We start from the raw sequence: 16,128 nt of genomic DNA, 5'->3' as shown, positions 1-16,128 counted from the left end.
TTAGAACCCATAAGAATTACCCTTTAGAAACCATTAGAATTACCCATTAGAACACATCAGAATTACCCTTTAGAACCCATTAGAATTACTCTTTAGAAACCAGTAGAATTACCATTTAGAACCCATTAGAATTACCCTTTAGAAACCATTAAAATTACTCTTTAGAAACCATTAAAATTACTCTTTAGAAACCAGTAGAATTACCCTTTAGAACCCTTTAGAAACCATTAAAATTACTCTTTAGAAACCAGTAGAATTACCCTTTAGAACCCTTTAGAACCCATTAGAATTACCCTTTAGAAACCATTAGAATTACCCTTTAGAATCCTTTAGAATTACACTTTAATCGCTTTAGAATTAAACACTGGATGGATGGAAGGAAGGATGGACATCGCCAAATATTGAAGCAGCTCTTCACTGTTTAAAATGATCTCACTCCTCTCTGAGCATGCGCGATCGGGATGAATTCAGAGCCAAAGTACACTAAGTCCTCGGTTAATGTTGTGGTTAAATTCTTGAAAACCACGATGTTAAGTGAAATGAGGTTAAATGGATCAATTTATCCCATAAGGAATAGAAGAAATAGATATGTTAGGTTCCTTCTCCCCCATTAAATCCATCATATTTAAGTAAATTCACACACTTTTTATTGTTTTTATATTGTGTATTGTACATTGTAATGCTGTAAATAAATGTAAAACAAGCGTTACGCCTAGTAGTACTGCAGCATAGCGAACCAATTGTTCAACTTTTCATAAAAGCACCAAAACTGGTACACATGTTGACTAAGGTATTCTGAACAATTCTGGATATGGAGCCACTCGAGATTGTGCCTTGGTCAGCTTTGGCGGCCATTTTTCAAAATGGCCGCCATTCTACTTTAAGAACATGGGATATCTGTCATTGTTATTCGCTTTGCAGGTTTCTTAGAGGTGATAAATACTCCATGTGATGTGCAATTACAAATAAAAACAATACACATGTCATTTGTGTTGATTTAATATAGTTCCAACCATTGTATTGGGGGAAAAAATGGTCATTTTTATGGGAAAATCCATTTTCGCACACAGCATCGGTGACAGGTTCAGAAGTATTTTGTTGTGGTGGTGGTAGTGGTGGAAGTGGTGTTGTAATTGGTAATAGTGGTGTAGTAGTAGTAGTATTCGTGTGGTAACAAGGTGTTTTGTGTCTTTGCAGAATATTGAGTGATAATCATGACCATGTCAAAGAAGATCCAGCTAGCGCATTCTTGCATGGACCGTGCGTCTGTTGGCCCGTCCAACACAAACTGGGAACTGTGTGCTATATGCCAGGACGATACAGCAGAGTCCCTTGTTTGCCCAGCAAATTCAAAACGCCCAAACACAGGGAGTGGGTACAAGACACTGGCCGGGAATCTGATGCAGTTTGGAGAGCTGGGCTTACTACCCAGAACGCTGCAGTTTGCTAGACTTGATGAAGGAGAGGGCATCGAGGCCGCATTGGTTGCCCACAAAGCTGTCTATCATAAACGATGCATGCTTCGTTTTAATACTACAAAGTTGCAAAGAGCACAGAAGAGGCCAGCAGGAGGCAGCTCATCTGGTGAAGGCAATGCCGTGCCAGGAAAGCGCGCCAGGTCACGCAGTGCAGAATCAAGTACCTCTAGTCAACCCTCATGCTTCTTCTGCAGACTGTCTGGTGTGGACTTACATGAAGCCACCACCTTCAAGATTGATCAGCGTGTCCGGCAGTGTGCAACACAAATTGGAGACCACGAACTGCTGGCACGGCTCAGCATGGGTGATATGCGGGCTCTTGATGCCAAGTATCATTCCAAGTGTTTAATGTCTCTCTACAATCGCGCAAAGGCATCTGTCAATGCTGAAGACAAAACTGGACATGAAAGTGTGGTCTCCGGAATTGTGCTGGCAGAACTTGCCCTTTACATTGAAGATACTCACCTGGAAGAGGACACATCTCCTGTATTCAGACTTGCCGACCTAGCAAACCTGTACGCGACCAGAATGGAGCATCTTGGAGTTCCCTTGGACACGAGAGTGAATACGACAAGGCTGAAAGAACGCCTACTAGCCCAGCTCCCAGGCCTACGGGCACAGAGCAAAGGACGAGATGTCCTGTTGGCTTTTGATGAGGACATTGGCGAGGCACTTGGCAAAGCCTGCGAGCAGGGCTGTGACAGTGAAGTAGTTCACCTCGCTCGAGCTGCACAGATAGTTCGTCGATACATGTTTGAGGAAGCCAACTCATTCACTGGATCATTGAAGGAAGGCTGCCAGCAGGAGGCTGTGCCACCTGTGCTACTTGCACTGGTAAATATGGTGCTGCATGGACCCAACATCAAGAATCAAATTGGTCCTCCTTCAACACAGGCAGCTTTGTCCATTGCACAGCTCCTGAAATTCAATGGTGTCAAGCATCAGCAGAAGCAGAAAAGAAGCACCTCTCCTGTTGGTACAAAGACACAAGAACATCCAGCTGTCAGACATGCCACATCTCAAGAAACTCCTCTGCCAATGTACATTGGCCTGATGCTGCACGCGGAGACTCGCAAGAGGGGACTAGTGGACAAGCTCTTCAGCCTGGGTCTCAGCATCTCATACGACCGTGTCCTGCGCGTTTCTGCAGAGATGGGAAACCGGGCGTGTCAGATGTTCCAAACAGAACAAGTGGTCTGCCCGCCAACCCTGCATGGTAGTGTGTTCACGACCGCAGCTGTGGACAACATCGACCACAATCCTAGTTCCACAACAGCAAAGGATTCGTTCCATGGAACAGGGATCTCTATCTTGCAACACCCAATGTGTGCAGATGGAGGAGTGGAGCGTGGGATTGTCATCACTGGCGGGCCTGCTGTATCAAGGACTGTTGACCATCTACCTAAGTACTACACTGAGGTAACACCCGTTGCTTCCACTGTCAAGGGCTCAACAGTACCGGTCACCTCCATGACTTCTCTGAAACGGGACAGCTTTGCAGAGCATAAGGAGAAAGAGTATGGGTGGTTGGAGAACCTGAGAAGTGCGCTCGAAGTTCAAGATGTGACCACAGACGGAGTCTATCAGAAGACATCATGGGCTGCATACCACACCAGCCACCAGGAGCCAGGCCAAGCTATCATCACGCCAACTTCACTGCTTCCTCTGTTCCATGAGAGTGCACACACTGTCGCAATGATCAGACACTCCATGGATGTGGTCAGAAATGCCATTGAGCATCTCAACCCGGGCCAAACGCCTGTTCTGGCTTTCGACCAGCCACTGTTTGCTCTTGCGAAGCAGATACAGTGGAAGTGGCCGAAAACACATGGGGAAGACAAACTGGTGGTGATGTTCGGAGGCCTGCATGTCGAGATGGCAGCACTGAAGACACTAGGTGACTGGTTGCAGGGAAGCGGGTGGACACATGCACTCGCACAGGCACATATTGCTACTGCAGGAACCGCTGACTCCTTTCTTTGGGCCTCGCATGTCACACGCACAAGAATGGCACACCAGGTCACAGCGGCTGCCTTGTACATACTCCAACGATGTGCATACGATCAGCACAGCGCCAGTGCAGAAGATGACCAGCCTCCCGAGGACTTCGAAGACTGGTGCCATGAGAAAGAGAACAGCTCTCCCCAGTTTTTGTACTGGGCAACAGTCCTGGATCTGGAGCTCTCCATCCTAATCTGCGTGCGATCTCTGAGAGAGGCAGATTTCAGCATGTACCTGGATGCTCTAACTGAGATAGTCCCATGGTTCTTCGCGCTGGACCATATAAACTATGCCTGGTGGATACCGGTCCATCTGCGTGACATGGCAGAATTTCCACAACAGCACCCAGAGATCTACAATGAGTTCAAGGCAGGCCACTTCACAGTGCAAAAGACCAAGAGGGCATTCTCAGCAATTCCTCTTGACCAAGCGCATGAACAGAACAATGCCCGTGTCAAGTCTGACGGAGGTGCCGTTGGCCTGACGGACAATCCTAGTGCTCTGAGGCGCTGGATGGTCGCCGGACCCGAGGTGGCCAGAGTGATCATGGAGTTTGAGGAGGCGAACATGCATCCAAACGCCAAGGAGGAGACACGTCACCATGAAGAAACACCAAGTGCACAGAAAGCATTTGCCAAAGATGTACAATCACTTGTGGCTGTCATTGAAGAGCTGGGGAATCCCTTCGAGGAGGATAGTCCAGATTTGCTGGTCCTAGACACCAAGGAGATTGCCGATCCTGCAGTGATTGAAACAGTTCACACTGCCAAGCAGATTGGACAAGAACAGTTTCAGGCATACTCAAATGATTGCCTCATAGACAGAACCAAGACTATTGACGAACCTATAAAGAGGAACAAGCTCCCCCTCTTCGGAACAGACAGAAGACCAAAAGCACCCAAAGGAAAGGAAGCATCTATGAAGAATGATATGGCCTTATTTGCAAGGCTCTACATAGGCAGCCAGAACCGCGATGGGAACCTGGACGAGTTCTTCCGTCATGAACATCAAGCATGTCCTCCCGCGTTATCTGATGCAGGCAAGCTACACCTGGGTAGCAAAAGCGACTTGCTGGTGTGCCTTGAAGGCGTTGCTGAAGCTCAGTCTGATGCACCTGCTGTCACTTCTGTTGTCCTTGACGGTGCCGTCATCGTGCAGATGTTGAAGCCTGGCACTGCCAAGACATTTGAAGAATATGCCCACCAAGTCTTCATCCCATACGTCGAAGGGCAGCTGCGTGGTGCTTCACGTCTCGACCTCATTTGGGATAGCTACAAAGATGGCTCCTTGAAGTCGGCGACAAGGGAGAAACGAGGAAAAGGGGTGCGATGGCACGTGGTGAGCACCGCAGCCATACCAGGAAACTGGCAGAGTTTCCTACGTGTCGATGCAAACAAGGTGGAGCTCTTCACCTTCCTGTCCGATGTGCTGGTGCAGTCCTTCCATGACGAGGCAAAGGAGCTGGTAGTTACTGATGGTGAAGCAGTGATCTGCCTTCCAAGGCAGGAAGATGAAAGCTCACTGGCTCCATGCAGTCAAGAAGAGGCGGACACTCGCATCATGCTGCATGTGGCCCATGCTGCAGAACATGACCACCGTCGGATTCAAGTTCGAACTGTAGACACCGACGTCGTCGTCTTGGCGGTGATGGTAGCCCAAGCACTAACATGCGTGGATGAACTCTGGATTGCCTTTGGGACGGGCAAGAACTACCGCTACATCCCTGCCCATGAAATAGCTGCCTCCCTCGGCCCACAGAAGGCACGTGCCCTCCCTGTCTTCCACGCCATGACCGGATGTGACACGGTATCAGCATTCGTGGGGCATGGGAAGAAATCTGCCTGGGCCACATGGAACTCGTTTCCAGAACTGACAGATTCCCTGCTCACCCTGACCACCACACCAGTCAACATCCAGGATGACACAATGCACTGCATTGAAAGGTTTGTGGTGCTCCTCTATGACCGCACCAGTCCATATACGGACGTCAACGAGGCCAGAAAGAAACTCTTCGCCAAGAGGAACTCCTTCCAGCGCATCCCACCTACCTACGATGCTTTGGAACAGCATGTGAAGAGATCAGTCTTCCAGGGTGGCTATGTCTGGGGGCAGGTCTTGGTCCCTCAACCCGTGCTTCCATCACCAACAAGCTGGGGCTGGCGGGAAACAGAGGATGGGTCCTACGAACCGCTCTGGACCACACCCCCTGAGGCTTCAAAAAGCTGCTTCGAGCTGGTGTCGTGCGGCTGCAAAAAAGGCTGTAGAAACCGCTGCAAAAGCAAGAAGGCTAATCTGCAATGCACTGGACTGTGTGCTGGTGAAGGAGAATGCCAGTAGACACAGACCGTAGCCGCTTCAAAGTCAAGTAAGTGTGCAATAATTTGACTACATTTTCTGAGTTTGTCATTATCACGATTATCAGTTCCCTTTTAAAAATAGAGTAAAGTATGTAATCTATAATGCAATTTTTGTTGACTCCAAACCCATTGAATGTGATGAATATCATTTGACTCATGTTCTCCAATAATGGGTACTTTTCAGCGAAAAGTTTCAGGAAAGCAGCCATTTACAAATCAAATAATGGCTTTTTTTATCGAAAATACTGGCTCATAATATTTGAATATGCCTTTTTCATGGTCAGTTTACTGAATTTTACACGTTCCTTATATCTACCACCATTACAATAAGAAAATAAGAGTATATAGCCCATTTCGCTAAAGTAGAATGGCGGCCATTTTGGAAAATGGCCGCCGTAGCTGTCCAAGGCAGAATCTCGGGTGGCTCCATATCTAGAATTGTTCGGAATACATTATTCTACATGTGTGCCGATTTTGGTGCTTTTATGCAAATTTGAACAATTGATCTGAAATATCAGACTACGCTGCAGGACTATAGGTCCCCCTCGGTGAAGTGATGCGAGTTGACAAAGTGGAAGACGCAAGGCGGCCATCTTGGATTTTGACATGGCGACCCAATTTTCAAGAGCGTTTTCCCTTATGCGTAGATACACCCACACACCAGATTAGAAGTTGGTACTTCGCTTATTTTTCAAGATATTCCGCTCACAAGGTTCAGACTTATATATGGTGGCGGCCATCTTGGATTTTGACGTGGCGCCCCATTTTTCAATAGCGTTCTTCCTTATGCCGAGATACACCCACACACCAAATTAGAAGTTGGTACTTCGCTTATTTTTCAAGATATTCATCTCACAAGGTTCAGACATACATGGCGGCGGCCATCTTGGATTTTGACGTGGCGACCCAATTTTCAATAGCGTTCTTCCTTGTGCCTGGATACACCCACACACCAGATTAGAAGTTGGTACTTCGCTTATTTTTGAAGATATTTCGCTCACAAGGTTCAGACATACATGGCGGCGGCCATCTTGAATTTTGACGGGGCGACCCAATTTTCAACAGCCTTCTTCCTTGTGCCGAGATACACCCACACACCAGATTAGAAGTTGGTACTTCGCTTATTTTTCAAGATATTTCGCTCACAAGGTTCAGACATATATATGGTGGCGGCCATCTTGGATTTGGACGTGGCGACCCAATTTTCAATATCCTTCTTCCTTAGGCCGAAATACACCCACACACCAAATTAGAAGTTGGTACTTCGCTTATTTTTCAAGATATTCATCTCACAAGGTTCAGACATACATGGCGGCGGCCATCTTGGATTTTGACGTGGCGACCCAATTTTCAACAGCGTTCTTCCTTTTGCCGAGGTACACCCACACACCAGATTAGAAGTTGGTACTTCGCTTATATTTCAAGATATTCAGCTCACAAGGTTCAGACATACATGGCATCAGACATACATGGCGGCGGCCATCTTGGATTATGACGTGGGTTGCACCCACACACCAAATTCGAATGCGGTCCTTCGCTTGCACACGCACGCATGCCCGCACGCATGCACGCACGCACGGACGGACACACGGACGGAGGGGAAAACCATAGTCCCCCTTTCGCTCCGCGGTGCGACGGGGGACAATAAACTCCAAAAATGTTTAATCACCCCACAGTTAAAAAAAAAAAATCTACTGGTGGATGTTGGAGAATGGAGAGTGGTGGACAACATAATAGCAAGTTATGGGTAAATTACGCCTAGGTCCCCCGTCGGTGAAGTGATGCGAGTTGACAAAGTGGAAGACGCAAGGCGGCCATCTTGGATTTTGACGTGGCGACCCAATTTTCAATAGCGTTCTCCCTTATGCATAGATACACCCACACACCAGATTAGAAGTTGGTACTTCGCTTATTTTACAAGATATTCCGCTCAGAAGGTTCAGACATACATGGCGGCGGCCATCTTGGATTTTGACGTGGCGACCCAATTTTCAATAGGGTTCTTCCTTTTGCTTAGATACACCCACACACCAGATTCTAAGTTGGTACTTCGCTTATTTTTCAAGATATTTCGCTCACAAGGTTCAGACATATATATGGTGGCGGCCATCTTGGATTTTGGCGTGACGACCCAATTTTCAATAGCGTTCTTCCTTATGCCGAGATACACCCACACGCCAAATTAGAAGTTGGTACTTCGCTTATTTTTCAAGATATTCATCTCACAAGGTTCAGACATACATGGCATCAGACATACATGGCGACGGCCATCTTGGATTTTGACGTGGGTTGGACCCACATACCAAATTTGAATGCGGTCCTTCGCTTACGCACGCATGCCCGCACGCACGCCCGCACGCATGCACGGACGGACGGACGGACGGACGGACACACGGACGGAGGGGAAAACCATAGTCCCCCTTTCGCTCCGCGGTGCGACGGGGGACAATAATTACGACAGCGTTCTTTGAAGCCTTAGCATCTAATTATTATAGACATTATAATGAAGCAACGTTAACTGGGACGACGTTAAGTGATGCCTCCCTGCACTGCTAAACTACATGTTTGTTTTCCAATGCATGTTCCGATTTGTGATCAAAATATAACATTCAGTTGAAATTCAGTTATTCCTCGATTATAAACGAACGTTTATAGATGGAAGGACAAACAGACAGATGTGAACCAATTGCTGGACCCTGCTTTTTGCTTCACATCCGTGGGGTAAAAACTACTGAACAAAATCCAACCATGTTTCGCATGTTGCCTAAGGGTACCCCATTACCCCAAGTATGGTTTCTGTCTGTGTAGCCTATCTGGAGGAGGGGGTTCTTTGTGCAGGAAAGACACAAGTCTCTTCATGTAAATGCTTATCATATAGCGCCACCCGGTGGTATCCAGTGTTAAAAAATCATCTTCTTATATAAATAAAGTTGAACCAACTTAACAATATGCATTACGGTGATGTTGAAATCTGAGTGAGAATAATTAGAAACTTTCAAAATGTTTAATTTCACTCACTTTACGCATCTTCAAACCAAAGCTTCCAACACTGAGCTTCACAGTGAAATGAAACTGATTTTTGCCCATGCCATATTTTAGCAGCATGGATAGTTGACAGCATGGATAGTTGATATTAGCTGACTTCCAAGCATGATGGAAGATGACCTCAGACAAATTATGGTGTGAATAGAGCGGAATGTTTGTGAAGTACGGTACAACATGCCATCTTTTGATTAAACCTGTCAGTCCAGAGACGTGGAAAAATGTCAAGTACCTACATAAATGCAAGTTGTGTGATTGTGTCTGAACAGGATAAACGTCATAACCACCGCAAATATAGTGCTGAATGATACCTCATATAAGAGCTCTTCGGTCCGGACAGTACATGTGGAGGTTTACAAATATTGATACACACGCAATTTTTAGTTATGTGCATTGTTGTTCCTAGGTTGCATGTGGGCAGTGTATAGGCTCAGATTCGCTGGTTCACAACCTACTGGAAGTAAAAAATATATATAACCACAAACTAATCAGATAATACTGTCGAGCGTATAATTACCTTTCATCAATTATCTTCACCGAGAAACCTTAGCAATTTTAACAGAAGAATGGGGGAGTGGAGGGCAGAAAGGTTGGAGTTGGGATGGGGGTGAGAGAAGGGATAGTGTTGTGAAATGGTGGTTGAGGCTTTGTGAAGGTCCGGGGTTGAGGTTGAGAAATAAGATGTGTTCACATAGGTTTGAAAATTTGCTGCAACCAGGGACTCCCCTCCCCTTTATACTCATTCTTCAAAGCAAGACAGCATTCTTACATCATCACATGTTATTTCTTCATTACCTCCATATAATGGTAGAGTATTTAACTCTTTCCACTCCCCTACAACCACCTTAATATTGTGCCATTAGCAACTTCATTGACTCCTACCTTCTTAAAGCCTGCTTTATCACCGCCTCACCTTCCCCTTTTACCCTTCTAGCCATACCTTCAGGTCAATATTCACAATATCACGAGACGTATATCCCGTGTAAGTTACGTGGAATTGCCACTCTCAAGTGATTGTGAGTAACCTAATTGTATTCATAAATGATCCGAAATTAATTATCTATTTCTTGATGCATATACAGTCAGGTGAAAAAGTAAGTACACCCCATGTAAAGTTTTGACCTTTTCAACATATTTCAACATACAGCTATTTGATCTTCATTTCAACAACTAGGGCGTGCCCGCACGTACGTGCTTGGCCGTACGTGCTTGCCCGTACGTGCGTGCAAAAAAACATGCGTGCAAACAACAACAACAAAAAAACAACTTTGAAACCACGTGGCAGTAACGACCACAGAACCCCCCCCCCCTCTATTTACATGAAATGGTTTGGTCCATTCGCAAACCCCCCCCCCCCCCCTCTATTTACATGAAATGGTTTGGTCCATTCGCAAAGCCAAAGCGAACGGCTTGCGAGTACGGTGACCATACCTTGGGAACCACTTGTCCGATTAATTTCAAACCTTGAAAAGGCACATCCTCGGGTCCCCAGCAATATACCTGGCAAGTTTCAAGTATATCGGACCGGTAGTTGTCGAGAAACAGCGGTCGCATACAGACACACACACACACAGAGATTGCTGGAATTATAGATAGATATTGATAGATAAAGAATGAATGAATGAATGATTGAATGAATGAATGATCGTTTTTAAGGCCATTTTTTCCCCGCTAGAGCGGTTAGTTAGTTAGTTAGATAACTAAAGTTAGTTAGTTAGAAAGATAAAGGTGATATAATAAAACAATTGTTTTTTTTTTGTTTTTTTTTAATACTGAATCGAGGCTCGTGAAAGAGCTGACAACCGCGAGTGAAAGACAGTACAGGGGGACCGCGAGGGAAAGACAGCACAGGGGGACCGCGAGGGAAAGACAGTACAGGGGGACCGCGAGGGAAAGACAGCACAGGGGGCCCACGAGGGAAAGACAGCACAGGGGGACCACGAGGGAAAGACAGCACAGGGGGACCACGAGGGAAAGACAGCACAGAGGGACCACGAGGGAAAGACAGCACAGAGGGACCGCGAGGGAAAGACAGCACAGAGGGACCGCGAGGGAAAGACAGCACAGAGGGACCGCGAGGGAAAGACAGCACAGGGGGACCGCGAGGGAAAGACAGCACAGTGGGACCGCGAGGGAAAGACAGCACAGAGGGACCACGAGGGAAAGACAGCACAGAGGGACCGTGAGGGAAAGACAGCACAGGGGGACCATGAGGGAAAGACAGCACAGGGGGACCGCGAGGGAAAGACAGCACAGAGGGACCACAAGGGAAAGACAGTACAGAGGGACCGCGAGGGGAAAGACAGCACAGAGGGACCGCGAGGGAAAGACAGCACAGAGGGACTGCGAGGGAAAGACAGCACAGAGGGACCGCGAGGGAAAGACAGCACAGGGGGACCACGAGGGAAAGACAGCACAGTGGGACCGCGAGGGAAAGACAGCACAGAGGGACCGCGAGGGAAAGACAGCACAGGGGGACCGCAAGAGAAAGACAGCACAGGGGGACCGCGAGAGAAAGACAGCACAGGGGGACCGGGAGGGAGACAGCAGACAGGGGGACAGACAGGGGGACAGACAGGGGGACCGCGAGGGAAAGACAGCACAGAGGGACCGCGAGGGAAAGACAGCACAGAGGGACCACGAGGGAAAGACAGCACAGGGGGACCACGAGGGAAAGACAGCACAGTGGGACCGCGAGGGAAAGACAGCACAGAGGGACCACGAGGGAAAGACAGCACAGAGGGACCGCGAGGGAAAGACAGCACAGGGGGACCGCGAGGGAAAGACAGCACAGTGGGACCGCGAGGGAAAGACAGCACAGAGGGACCACGAGGGAAAGACAGCACAGAGGGACCACGAGGGAAAGACAGCACAGAGGGACCGCGAGGGAAAGACAGTACAGAGGGACCGCGAGGGGAAAGACAGCACAGAGGGACCGCGAGGGAAAGACAGCACAGAGGGACTGCGAGGGAAAGACAGCACAGAGGGACCGCGAGGGAAAGACAGCACAGAGGGACCGCGAGGGAAAGACAGCACAGAGGGACCGCGAGGGAAAGACAGCACAGGGGGACCGCGAGGGAAAGACAGCACAGTGGGACCGCGAGGGAAAGACAGCACAGAGGGACCACGAGGGAAAGACAGCACAGAGGGACCGTGAGGGAAAGACAGCACAGGGGGACCATGAGGGAAAGACAGCACAGGGGGACCGCGAGGGAAAGACAGCACAGAGGGACCACAAGGGAAAGACAGTACAGAGGGACCGCGAGGGAAAGACAGCACAGGGGGACCACAAGGGAAAGACAGCACAGAGGGACCGTGAGGAAAAGACAGCACAAAGGGACCGCGAGGGAAAGACAGTACAGTTGGGACCGCAAGGGAAAGACAGTACAGAGGGACCGTGAGGGAAAGACAGCACAGAGGGACCGCGAGGGAAAGACAGTACAGTTGGGACCGCGAAGGAAAGACAGTACAGAGGGACCACGAGGGAAAGACAGCACAGAGGGACCGCGAGGGAAAGACAGCACAGAGGGACCGCGAGGGAAAGACAGCACAGAGGGGCCGCGAGGGAAAGACAGCACAGAGGGGCCGCGAGGGAAAGACAGCACAGAGGGACCGCGAGGGAAAGACAGCACAGGGGGACCGCGAGGGAAAGACAGCACAGTGGGACCGCGAGGGAAAGACAGCACAGAGGGACCGCGAGGGAAAGACAGCACAGAGGGACCGCGAGGGAAAGACAGCACAGAGGCACCACGAGGGAAAGACAGCACAGGGGGGCCGTGAGGGAAAGACAGCACAGGGGGACCGCGGGGGAAAGACAGCACAGAGGGACCGCGAGGGAAAGACAGCACAGTGGGACCACGAGGGAAAGACAGCACGGGGGCCCACGAGGGAAAGACAGCACAGGGGGACCACGAGGGAAAGACAGCACAGAGGGACCATGAGGGAAAGACAGCACAGAGGGACCGCGAGGAAAAGACAGTACAGTGGGACCGCGAGGGAAAGACAGCACAGTGGGACCGCGAGGGAAAGACAGCACAAAGGGACCACGAGGGAAAGACAGTACAGAGGGACCGCGAGGAAAAGACAGCACAGAGGGACCGTGAGGGAAAGACAGCACAGGGGGACCACGAGGGAAAGACAGCACAGAGGGACCGCAAGGAAAAGACAGCACAAAGGGACCGCGAGGGAAAGACAGTACAGTTGGGACCGCGAGGGAAAGACAGTACAGAGGGACCATGAGGGAAAGACAGCACAGAGGGACCGCAAGGGAAAGACAGCACAGAGGGACAGCGAGGGAAAGACAGTACAGTTGGGACCGCGAGGGAAAGACAGTACAGAGGGACCGCGAGGGAAAGACAGCACAGAGGGACCGCGAGGGAAAGACAGCACAGAGGGACCGCGAGGGAAAGACAGCACAGAGGGGCCGCGAGGGAAAGACAGCACAGAGGGGCCGCGAGGGAAAGACAGCACAGAGGGACCACGAGGGAAAGACAGCACAGGGGGACCGCGAGGGAAAGACAGCACAGTGGGACCGCGAGGGAAAGACAGCACAGAGGGACCGCGAGGGAAAGACAGCACAGAGGGACCGTGAGGGAAAGACAGCACAGAGGGACCGCGAGGGAAAGACAGCACAGGGGGACCGCGAGGGAAAGACAGCACAGAGGGACCGCGAGGGAAAGACAGCACAGAGGGACCACGAGGGAAAGACAGCACAGGGGACCCACGAGGGAAAGACAGCACAGGGGGACCACGAGGGAAAGACAGCACAGAGGGACCACGAGGGAAAGACAGCACAGAGGGACCGCGAGGGAAAGACAGTACAGTGGGACCGCGAGGGAAAGACAGCACAGTGGGACCGCGAGGGAAAGACAGCACAGAGGGACCACGAGGGAAAGACAGCACAGAGGGACCACGAGGAAAAGACAGCACAGGGGCACCAAGAGGGAAAGACAGCACAGTGGGACCGCGAGGGAAAGACAGTACAGGGGGACCACGAGGGAAAGACAGCACAGGGGCACCGCGAGGGAAAGACAGCACAGAGGGACCGCGAGGGAAAGACAGCACAGAGGGACCACGAGGGAAAGACAGCACGGGGGACCACGAGGGAAAAACAGCACAGGGGGACCACGAGGGAAAGACAGCACAGAGGGACCACGAGGGAAAGACAGCACAGAGGGACCGCGAGGGAAAGACAGTACAGTGGGACCGCGAGGGAAAGACAGCACAGTGGGACCGCGAGGGAAAGACAGCACAGAGGGACCACGAGGGAAAGACAGCACAGAGGGACCACGAGGAAAAGACAGCACAGGGGCACCAAGAGGGAAAGACAGCACAGTGGGACCGTGAGGGAAAGACAGTACAGGGGAGCCCACGAGGGAAAGACAGCACAGGGGGACCGCGAGGGAAAGACAGTACAGGGGGACCACGAGGGAAAGACAGCACAGGGGCACCGCGAGGGAAAGACAGCGCAAAGGGACCGCGAAGGAAAGACAGTACAGGGGCACCGCGAGGGAAAGACAGCACAGGGGGCCCGCGAGGGAAAGACAGCACAGTGGGACCATGAGGGAAAGACAGTACAGTGGGACCGCGATGGAAAGACAGCACAGAGGGACCGCGAGGGAAAGACAGTGCAGTGGGACCGCGAGGGAAAGACAGTACAGAGGGACCGCGAGGGAAAGACAGCACAGGGGGACCACGAGGGAAAGACAGCACAGAGGGACCGCCAGGAAAAGACAGCACAGGGGGACCGTGAGGGAAAGACAGCACAGGGGGACCACGAGGGAAAGACAGCACAGGGGGACCACGAGGGAAAGACAGCACAGAGGGACCGCGAGGAAAAGACAGCACAGGGGGACCGTGAGGGAAAGACAGCACAGGGGGACCACGAGGGAAAGACAGTACAGAGGGACAGCGAGGAAAAGACAGCACAAAGGGACCGCGAGGGAAAGACAGTACAGTTGGGACATGAAACAAATATCATGAAACATTTACATTTTGTAGTCCATTGTATAATTTAAATAAACATAAATGCAAATTTCGCATGTGGAAAAAGTAAGTACACCCCTACATTTATCATTACTTCAAATACCTAAAATTAGAATCAGGTGCACCAGCTCAGGTGCAAATGATTAGAACATCGTTAGAGAGGATCTTGGAGGAACCTGTCTTATTTAAACCTCAGACATTTAGTTTGGTTCACTCTTTGTTGTTGAAGTGTGCGGCGTCACCATGCCTAGATCAAAAGAGCTCTCTGCGGCCTTCAGAAAGAAGGTTATAGATGCCTCTGAGTCTGGGAAGGGATTTAAAAAGATCTCCAAACAATTTGAAATCAATCATTTGACTGTCCAGAAGATCATCTACAAGTGGAGAAGATTCCAAACAACTGCCAACTTGTTCAGGCCAGGCCGCCCCAGCAAGTTCAGCCTGAGAGCAGACCGCAAGATGCTGAAAGAAGTCTCTAAGAACCCCAGAATGTCATCACCGGAGCTCTTGCCACTGTTGATGTCAAAGTGCACAAGTCTACCATTAGAAAGAGGCTGCACAAATTTGATCTACATGGGAGGTGTGCCAGGAGGAAACCTTTGCTGTCCAGAAAGAACATCAGGGCAAGACTAAAGTTTGCCAATGAACACCTCGGCAAAGACCAGCACTTCTGGAACAATGTGCCCTGGACAGATGAGTCAAAGGTAGAGCTATTTGGCCACAGTACCAGAAGACATGTTTGGCGAAAACAAAAGACAGCATTTGACCACAAGAACCTGATACCAACTGTAAAGCATGGTGGTGGAAATATTATGGTTTGGGGCAGCTTTGCTGCATCAGGGCCTGGGCAGCTCACCATCATAGAATCCACTATGAATTCTTCATTGTACCAGAGGGTGCTTGAGGATAATGTGAGGTCATCTGTCGGAAAGTTGTAGCTCAACCGAAGGTGGACCTTGCAACATGACAACGACCCTAAACATACCAGTAAATCCACCAAGGAATGGCTGAAATGAAAGAAATGAAGGGTTCTGGAACGGCCAAGTCAAAGCCCGGATCTAAATCCCATCGATATGTTGTGGGGGGATTTGAAACGAGCTGTGCATGCAAGAAACCCCTCAAACATCGCACAGCTGAAATAATTCTGCATGGAGGAGTGGGCAAAAATTTCTCCCAGTCGATGTCAGAGACTGGTAGATAGTTATAAGAAATGCCTACATGAGGTTGTTTCTGTCAAAGGGGGCAAAACCACCTTTTTGAGCCAAGTG

The sequence above is a fragment of the Myxine glutinosa genome, chromosome 11, assembly GCF_964187855.1.
Source record: "Myxine glutinosa chromosome 11, kmMyxGlut1.1, whole genome shotgun sequence".
NCBI lineage: Eukaryota > Metazoa > Chordata > Myxini > Myxiniformes > Myxinidae > Myxine > Myxine glutinosa.
This window is presented reverse-complemented; position numbering follows the sequence as displayed.